This window comes from Rhinolophus sinicus, linkage group LG02 (genome assembly GCF_036562045.2).
Source record: "Rhinolophus sinicus isolate RSC01 linkage group LG02, ASM3656204v1, whole genome shotgun sequence".
Lineage (NCBI taxonomy): Eukaryota > Metazoa > Chordata > Mammalia > Chiroptera > Rhinolophidae > Rhinolophus > Rhinolophus sinicus.
This window is the reverse complement of record NC_133752.1, coordinates 64,218,437-64,227,891: the sequence shown is the minus strand read 5'-3', so window position 1 is coordinate 64,227,891 and position 9,455 is coordinate 64,218,437. Positions and strand designations below refer to the sequence as shown.

General features: G+C 35.9%; 1 pseudogene across 1 annotated transcript; it reads left to right on the top strand.

Annotated features, from left to right (window-relative positions):
• The first annotated feature begins 5,788 nt into the window (after positions 1-5,788).
• Positions 5,789-6,194, top strand: LOC109453739 (thymosin beta-4; annotated as a pseudogene). The gene has a single exon (XR_002138371.2). The product of XR_002138371.2 is annotated as a thymosin beta-4 (transcript).
• The last annotated feature ends 3,261 nt before the right edge of the window (positions 6,195-9,455 follow it).

Genomic DNA, 9,455 nt, shown 5'->3' with positions numbered 1-9,455 from the left:
TTTATCTAGAAAATTTCTCTATTCATCTTCTAAGACTGTAATTTTTCTCTCTTCTTAACTTATTCATGTCTCCCTTTCCTTTCTTCCTTCCCAAACAATGACTTCACCTCACACATCACTAAGAAAATTGAAGCATCAAATAGGACTCCTTCATCTTTCCATCACCAAATTTATAAATCAACCTGCAGCTGCAGCCATATTTTCATTGTTCATTTTTCTTGAAATGGTAAAAGTGTCTGACTTCCTTAAAGCCCAATTCTTCCATATGTGCAATCAATCCTATTCTTTGTTCTTTTTGTAAAGACATATCTCTTCTATTTTCCATATATCTGTGATATATTTTAACTTTGTTCATTCCCTCTCTGCTTGCAACCTAGCTAATTCTTGCCAGTGTTCATTAGTCTTTTTCAGGATCTTTCTAAAGGTAGCAAGGTGAAGTCACACAGTGAAGCAACACTTACCTTTTCAGAGCAACCTATAGGTTTGGAAAGCATGTGGTTTGCCTTCCATACTACTGCAGCTGAGTGACCAATGTTTTGTCATGACACAATAAGGATTATCAGCTTTTGAAGTTAGAATGTTTATGTCACTGATGTTCACAGCCCACCTGAGAAGCCAATACTTCATTTGAGATTATTTTATGGCAGCAGGACATTGCTAAGTTCCAAATTATATATTAATTATGTATTAATTAATAGATAGCATAATTTACTATAAGAATTAACACCCCCCCCCAATATGGTCAATCAAACAAGAGGGAATTTAATGTATCTTTGATGTAAGAATCCAAAGTAATATGAAGGTACAGGGTGGTTAGGTGACTGATTCAAATGTGATCCAGAGATCCAGGCTGGTGGAGTGGTTCTGCTAGCCTTAACAGGTTGTTTCCATCTCTTATATGCTATTTGTTTTCTTCTCTCAGAAACCCAGACAAGAAAGAAATAGAAAGTCGATGACAATATATTCTCTTTTTAAGGATACAACTAGGAATTTATTCATATCACTTTATTTATTGTTTAATCTGGGCCATACCAGAAACAGGAAAGGCCGAACAATTTGGTCTCTAGTTAGACATCCATTTGCCCTGCTAAAATTCGGTGGGGGTAGGTACAATTCCAAAGTTATGAAGGGAACACAATTAATACTGGAACACAGTTAATAGCTTCTGCCACATCTACCTAGAGGATAGGTATATTCTTCTACTGTTTATAGTCTCTATGTAGAAAATATGTTGAGTTTGAGGCCCAACATTTGTTTTTTAAAGACCCCTGAGAGTCAAGTTTTCTAAATCTTGACTCAAAAGGATTGAAAGCTAAGGCAGCCATTTTTTTTCTTTTTTTCTTGCACATGGATGTATAAATGAATTCTGTTCTGTAGATCCAATCTACCTTGTAGATGTATCCCATGCTTTGTAAGAAAAGGAAAATATAAGGCCATGTTTATTGGCCACAGGTCCTGCAGTCTCCACTTCAGATTTGTTATTTTGATCTCAATATCTTTTACTCCTGTGTCTATCATTTGGTTCTGAATTTGGTAGGGGAGAGCAGGGTGTAACTTGTTAATTGTCTCAAACTTCAAAATCTATTCATTCTTGTTTTCTTTTTTTTTTAATTTTTCAATTATAATTTACGTGCAATATTATATTAGTTTTAGGTGTACAACATAGTGCTTAGACATTTGTCTAGTTTACAAAATGATCTTTCTAATAAGCCTAGTACCCACCTGGCACCATACATAGTTATTATTATTGATTACATTCCCTATGCTAAACTTTACATTCCATGACTGTTTTTATATCCAGTGATTTGTATATCGGTAATGTAGCTTCCTAATCTGGTGGTAGGTCCTCTGCTCTACTGAAATTTTTCATATCTAGTTCACCAGTGGGCTTCATGTCCCTCAGTTCATGGACATCTATCAGGTTTCATTTTACTCAGCCTCTCAGTGATTCTTAACAGTTAGCTTTTTATTTTTTATTTAACTACATTTTTTTTCACTGGTTGATTCATTTTTTTCTCTTTTTGGATCTTTTGTTTATTCAAACTCACAGTCCCTGAGGACTTGGTTCTGAGAGTTGTTTTGCTGTTCCCTCTATCATAAATTGTATTACTGTTCACAAGTATTAATTCTCCCTCTCTCCTTCAGTACTATTTCCCAATGAATAGTTATATTTTTTCATCCTATTGGCCAAGTGACTTTCATTGGCCAACTTAATGTGAGGAGATCTGCCATATACCAAATCTGAGCAGGAGCTATAAATACAATGACATGATTTGGCCTAGCTTCTCTTATTCTCCCCCTCTGCTATGGGAAAGGTGATGCCCTAGATTAGAGCTGGCTTTTCATCTTGGCCTATAGAAATAAAGGACAAATGTAGAAGACAAAACTCTGCCCCATCCAAGAATCCATGTAAAAGGAGTGAGAAATAAATGTGTGCTGTTTTTGGCCATTGACATCTTGGGGTTGTTTGTTACACAACATAGACTATCAAAAGCTGACTAATATGAAAATTGACACTCATAGACACAGACAATAGTTTAGTGGTTACCAGAGGGTAAGGGGGGTGGGGGTGGGAGATGAAGGTAAGGGGGATCAAATATATGGTGATGGAAGGAGAACTGACTCTGGGTGGTGAACACACAATGGGATTTATAGATGATGTAATACAGAATTGTACACCTGAAATCTATGTAATTTTACTAACAATTGTCACCCCAATAAATTAAAAAAAAAAAAAAAAGAAGTGTTTGCTCCTAAAACAAAACTTTAATATATATATGTAGCATTGGGTTTAGGACCAATTGAAGGAAGAAAATAAAACTGAAACCTTGTTATTAGAAGCTGGAAAAATGATTACCCATATTATGCAGTGAGGGAAAAAAAAAGTAAAACCATCAACTGTGCAAATTTGAAAGGCAGATAATGTGTCTAATGAAATTGTAGCTTAGACCTATAAGGTTTGGAAGCAAACTGTTATTATAAGGGTTAGCTATTAAGCTGCCTTTAATAAAATGCTACAAGCAGGAGATAAACTCAGGGGGAAAACTGCCCGTTTTTAAGAAAGAATGAAAAGAAAATTAGGCAGTAAAAAATGTGAAGGGATTAAGAAGTACAAATTGCCAGTTATAAAAATGGTCATGGGGATGTAAAGTACAGCATAGGGAATATAGTCAATGATATTGTAATAACTATTTATGGTGTCAAATGGGTACTAGAATTATCGGGGTGGGGAGGTCACTTTGGAGGTTATATAAATGTCTAATCACTGTTATACACCTGAAACTAATATAATATTTTGTGTCAACTGTAGTTGAAAACAAATATGAACTGATTAAAAAAGAGAAAAAAGATAAAAGAAAATTAGGGTTTTGAGTATTTGAGAATTGCAGGACCTGGAAATATAATAGCTTCTCTTTTCTAAGCAGTAAACATAACCTTGGGAAATGTTTTGAGACCCAAAGTGTCATTAAGATGCATCCTAAGTCAAAGGCCAAATTATGATATAGCCATTAAGACACATGCTCAAGGGAAAGCATAAGTCATAAACATAGTTTAGTTATTTGTTAAAACCTCTGAACAGATTATTTCATGTATTTATTTGTTATTACATGGCCTTTGATAAATCTTTTTAGGTTTGGTAAAATAGCTCAGAAAGAAATAAGCTAAGAGTGTGATCTAATGAAAGCCAGACACACTGAAAATATACATAATTAAGTTAGAAAAGCATGTCTCAAAAATAATTATTTGTATAGAATAATTACAAATAAGAATTAGAATATTAGAATATTTACCTGACTAGCATCAAAGAGGTTAAAAAAAGAAATCCAACTGTATTTTTGAAAGATTGTACTTTTAACATCACTTCTAGTGTGTATTAAAAGAGTCTGTGACTATTCAATAGGTTAAATGAACTTTTGGCCTTCAATTTCTATTGGGAAGAAAAAGACAGAAAACTTTCATCACATGTTGTCAATTGAGACTGATCAAAAGGAAGCTCTTCTCAGAAAGCAAGGTTTAAACCCATGGAGAACAATGAACCAAGGAATTCCTCCCAGTGGGCAGAACCAGAGACTAACCAATGAACATGCTCTATTACTAAGAAAAGGGATCTGCAATGTGTTTCTAGCTGAATTTCAGATGTCTATGGACCAGTGATTATAGCAGTGTGTCCCTCATTATTCTCAAACAGTCATCTTTTTAGTTGCTATTTCAAAATTTAATGGTGGCTATATGAGTCAGAGCAGTACCATCGTCTAGGTCTAAAGTAGAGATTATCACAAAATGATGACTTACAGTCTGATGTCATGATTGGATAAGATATTTAGGAAGTCTTCCTTGAGGTTTGTTTTCTATGCAGAAGGAAGGGAAATAAATGTATGTGACTAGGACAGTATATTGTGTTAACAGATTATTGTTCACAAATTTTTACACCTTATTACCTCTGCCTACCCCCCATGCTATTGGAAATATCTGTTTCCTTTTTCCATTTTTCTTTCAAATGAGCCATGAGACTTAATTTGGCTAAAAGAATATGAGTAGCCATGATGTTTGGCAAACTAAAGCATTAAATGTAATTTCGTGGAATAATATAGCTTTTGATTGTGCTTCTACTACAAGAAAGGCATGACTGGTATAATGGTTGTATCTTCAGTCTGAGTCCCAGAATGAGAAGACATAGAGCAGAGATTCAGAGAACCCATAGTTTACAAGTATAGCATGAGCAAGAAATGAGCTTCTGTTTGAGATCTTGGGGTTGTACGTTTCACAACATATCATATCAAAGTATCTAGTTGCTGAGCACATTTCTTATGTTTGGGGAATTTCTCATTAGTTGAGTTCCTCAAGTCTAAGGTAGATGCCAGATGTTCACTTTTCTAGGCTCCTTTGCACCAAAGGAACAGACATGTAAACTAGTGTCTGCTAAACTACCTAAGTATGTCTACAATGAACTTCAATTCATAACAGATCCACATGAGGAAACAGGTAACACATGGGACTTATATTTAGTTGAGGATGATGGTAGAGTCTTCGAGGGACATTAGTGAGAGAGAATCAGGCAGCCAATGCTCACAATCACTGATGTCAAGAGTCAATTCTGATCCCAGAAGCAGTAACAAGGGTTCCTTACTGGAATAGTGTAGCTTGGGTATAGTACCTTTTGTGTGTCCTCCAAGCCTCCCTCTGCTCTTCTAAGAAGTTTGTGACTATCTAATAAGCTTTAATAAGATATTTTACTGCTTTACTTTGCTATAGTGTGTTCTAAGTTGTTTTATCTTTTTCCTTCTCGCTCCCTTCCTACATTGACATGGCATCTTCTTTATACCCATAGTTATTGGACTTTTGTTCAGCTAGTCTTCAGATGGTCCTTCTGGTTGAATGTTCTATAATTTAATTTTAATTTTAATGCAGTCATGGGAGGAGGCAAACACAATATTTACCTACTCCATCATCTTGACCATAACCCATCGGTCTCAGAATGAATTTCACTTCCTATTCCAAATCTTCATCACACTTCTCAATCCTCTAACCCATAGGTAACTAGAAAGACAATTTTGAGAGAATTACAAATTTGGGTGATGAAAGGGTGATAGACATAGTATTCTTATATGTTAATCAGAGTAGAACACCTTATGGAAGACATATTTAAATTAGAACTTAGAAGATGAAAAGACAGTCTAAGAAGGGCTATGAGAAAATGCCCAGGCAAATAGCATAGCATGAGCGAAGGCCTTTGAGTTCGTAACAATACAGTGCTCTAGGCACTCCATGACCGCTACTGAGTGATTGGATTCTACTCGCTCGAGCACCTCCTTCCGCTTCCTTTGCAACCATGTCTGACAAACCCGATATGGCTGAGATTGAGAAATTCGATAAGTCGAAATTAAAGAAGACAGAAACGCAAGAGAAAAATCCACTGCCTTCAAAAGAACCGTTTGAACAGGAGAAGCAAGCAGGTGAATCGTAATGAGGCACGCACCGCCAATACGCATTGTACATTCCATAAGCATTGTCTTCTTATTTTCTTCATTTAGCTGTTTAACTTTGTAAGATGCAAAGAGGTTGGATCAAGTTTAAAATGACTGTGCTGCCCCTTTTCACATCAGAACTACTGACAACTGAAGGCCACACCTGCTTTTCCCATATTCCTGTCTGGCTGGCAGGGAAGGAAAAGAACTTACGTGTTGGTGAAGGCAGAAGCTTGGTGGGCGACAGTGAAATCTGGATTATACACAAAGCTGGTCCAAGGTTTCCTGCAGGCTGGAAAATGCAGTTTAATCAGAGTGCCATTGTTGTTGTTGTTGTTGTTGTTTAAATGATTTTAATTATTGGAATGCACAATTTTTTTAAATAATGCAAATAAAAAGTTTTAAAACCTGAAAAAAAAAACAATACAGTGCTCTAGAACCTTTCAGAACTTCAGTGTTCCTAGAGAATGAAGAAATGTACCTATGACAAAATAGAGTGATTCATGTCAAGGTAAGAGGGGCAGAGATGGAAAATGGGCTGGTCACACAACTGCATGTGGCAGTTGAAAATTTGGATGGATATTTTGGCTGTGGAAGTCCCTGCTCTGGAGCGAGGAGTCCCAGCCCCACACTGGACACCCTAGCCAGGAGCACCAGTGCCAGGAAGAGGAGCCCCCACAATATTTGGCTGTGAAAATCAGGTGGGACTCTGTTTGTCTGGGTGAGACTGAGAGAATTGGCAATCCTAATCACAACAATCAGACAAGAAAAATAAATAAAAGACATATAAGTTGGAAAGGAAGAAGAAAAACTGTCATTATTTACTGATGACATGATATATAGGAAACCCTAAAGATTCCACCATAAACTATTAGAACTGATAAATGAATTCAGTAAAGTAGGAGGATAGAAAATTAATATTGAGAAGCCGGTTGTATTTTTATATACCAATTATGAACTCTGTGTAAGAGAAATTGAGAAAACAATCCCAATTATAATTGCATCAGTCAAGAAATAACTAAAATACCTAGGAATACATTTAACCAAGGAAGTAAAAGATCTGTACTCAGAAAATTGTAAGACATTCAAGAAAGAAATTGAAGAAGATACAAATAAATGGAAGCCTATCCTGTGCTCATGGATAGAAAGAATTCACATCATTAAAATGTTCATAGTGGGGCAGCCGATGGTTCAGTTTGTTAGAGAACAAGCTATGAACAACAGAGTTGCCGGTTCAATTCCCACATGAGCCAGTGAGCTGCGCCCTCCACAACTAGATTGAAGAGAGTGAGCTGCCGCTGAGCTTCCGGAGGGGTGGCTAGATGGCTCAGTTGGTTAGAGCACTAGCTCTCAACGACAAGCTTGCTGGTTCAATTCCCGCATGGGATAGTGGGCTACACCCCCTGCAAATAGATTGAAAATGGCAGCTGGACTTGTGAGCTGCGCCCTCCATAACTAGATTGAAGGACGACTTGGAGCTGATGGGTCCTGGAGAAACACACTGTTCCCCAATATTTCCTAAATAAAAAATAAAAAAATGTTCATACTACCCGAGGAAATCCATAGATTCAATGCAATCCTATCAAAATACCAATGGTGTGTTCCACAGAATTAGGACAAATAATCCTAAAATTTATATGGAACCATAAGAGACCCCAAATAGCCACAGGGGTTTTGAGAAAGAACAAAATTGGAGATATCGTGTTGCCTGATATCAAATTATATTACAAGCATATAACAATGAAAACAGCATGGTACTGGCATAAAAACAGACACATGGATCAATGGAACAGAATAGAGATCTGAGAAATAAACCCACACCTATATGGCCAACTCATCTATGACAAAGGAGGCAAGAATATACACTGGGGTAAAGACAGTCCATTCAATAAGTGGAGTTGGGAAAACTGAACAGATACATGCAAACACCTGAAAGTGAATCACATTTTTACACCATATACAAGAATAAACTCAAAATGGATTAAAAAGTTAAATAATATAAGACTCAAAGCCAGAAAAGTCCTAGAAAGAAAACATAGGTATTAAACTCCCTGACATTGTTCTTAGGAATATTTTTTTTTCTGATATATCTCCTCAGGCAAAGGAAACAAAAGGAAAAATAAACAAATTGCACTATATCAAACTGAAAGATTTTTTTCACAGCAAAAGAAACCATTAACAAAAGACAGACTACTGAATGAGAGATGATATTCATCAGTGATATATCTGATAAGGGGTTAATATCCAAAATTCATAAAGAACTCATACAACTCAATGTCTAAACAAAAAACAATCTAATTAAAAAATGGGCAGAGGACCTGACTAGACATTACTCCAAAGAAGACAAACAGATGGCCAATAGATAGATATGTGAAAAGATGTTTAGTGTCACTAATCATCAGAGAAATGCAAACTAAAACAAAAATGAGATATCACATATCACCTGTCAGAATGGCTATTATCAATAAATCAACAAACAAGTGTTCGCAAAAATGTGGAGAAGAGGGAGCTTTCATGCACTGTTGGTGGGATTACAAATTTCTGCAGCCCATATGGAAAACTGTGGAAGCTCTCAAAAAATTAAAAGTAGAACTACCTTATGACCCAGCACTTCCATTTCAGATATTTAACTGAAAAAATCCAAAACATTAATTTGAAAAGATATATGCACCCCTATGTTCATTGCAGTGTTGTTTACATTAATCAAGATATGGATGCAACCTAAGTGCCCATTAATAGACGACTGGATAAGGAAGAGGTGGTACAGCTATACAATGGAGTATTACTTGCCCATAAGAAAGAATGAAATCTTATATTTGCAGCAATATGGATGGACGTGGAAGGTATTATGCTCAGTGAAATAAGTCAGTGAGAGAAAGACAAATACCATATGATTTCACTTATATATGGAATCTAAAGAACAAAATAAAAGAACAGACAAACAGAAACAAACTCATAGATACCGAGATGAAACTGATGGTTACCAGATGGGAGGGGAATTGGGGGTCTGGGTGAAAAAGGTGAAGGTCACAAGAAGTACATATTGGTAGTTACAAAATAGTCGTGAGAATATAAATCATAACATAGAGATTATAGGTAATAATATTGTAATAACTATGTATAGTGACAGGTGGGTACTAGACTAATTGGGGAAATCACTTCATAAATTATATAAATGTCTAGCCACTACACTGTGCACCTGAAACTAATATAAAATAATATTGAACATCAATTGTAATTGGGGAAAAACAAAGGATTTGGAATGATTATTTGGAGGAAAGGCAGAGAAAAATGGCCAAGGATTTCCAAACAGTGTTAGACTTTAATTCTAGCTGTGGCTAGAGAATATTAATGTGTAAAACATCTGCATTTTTATGCGTTTTTTTTTCTAGTATCACTTGGCAATAAAGGATAGGAGCAAAAAAAGGCTTGGTCTTTATCTAGCATTAGAGTTTTTGTTGTTGTTACTCAGATGAGGTGAATGGAAGG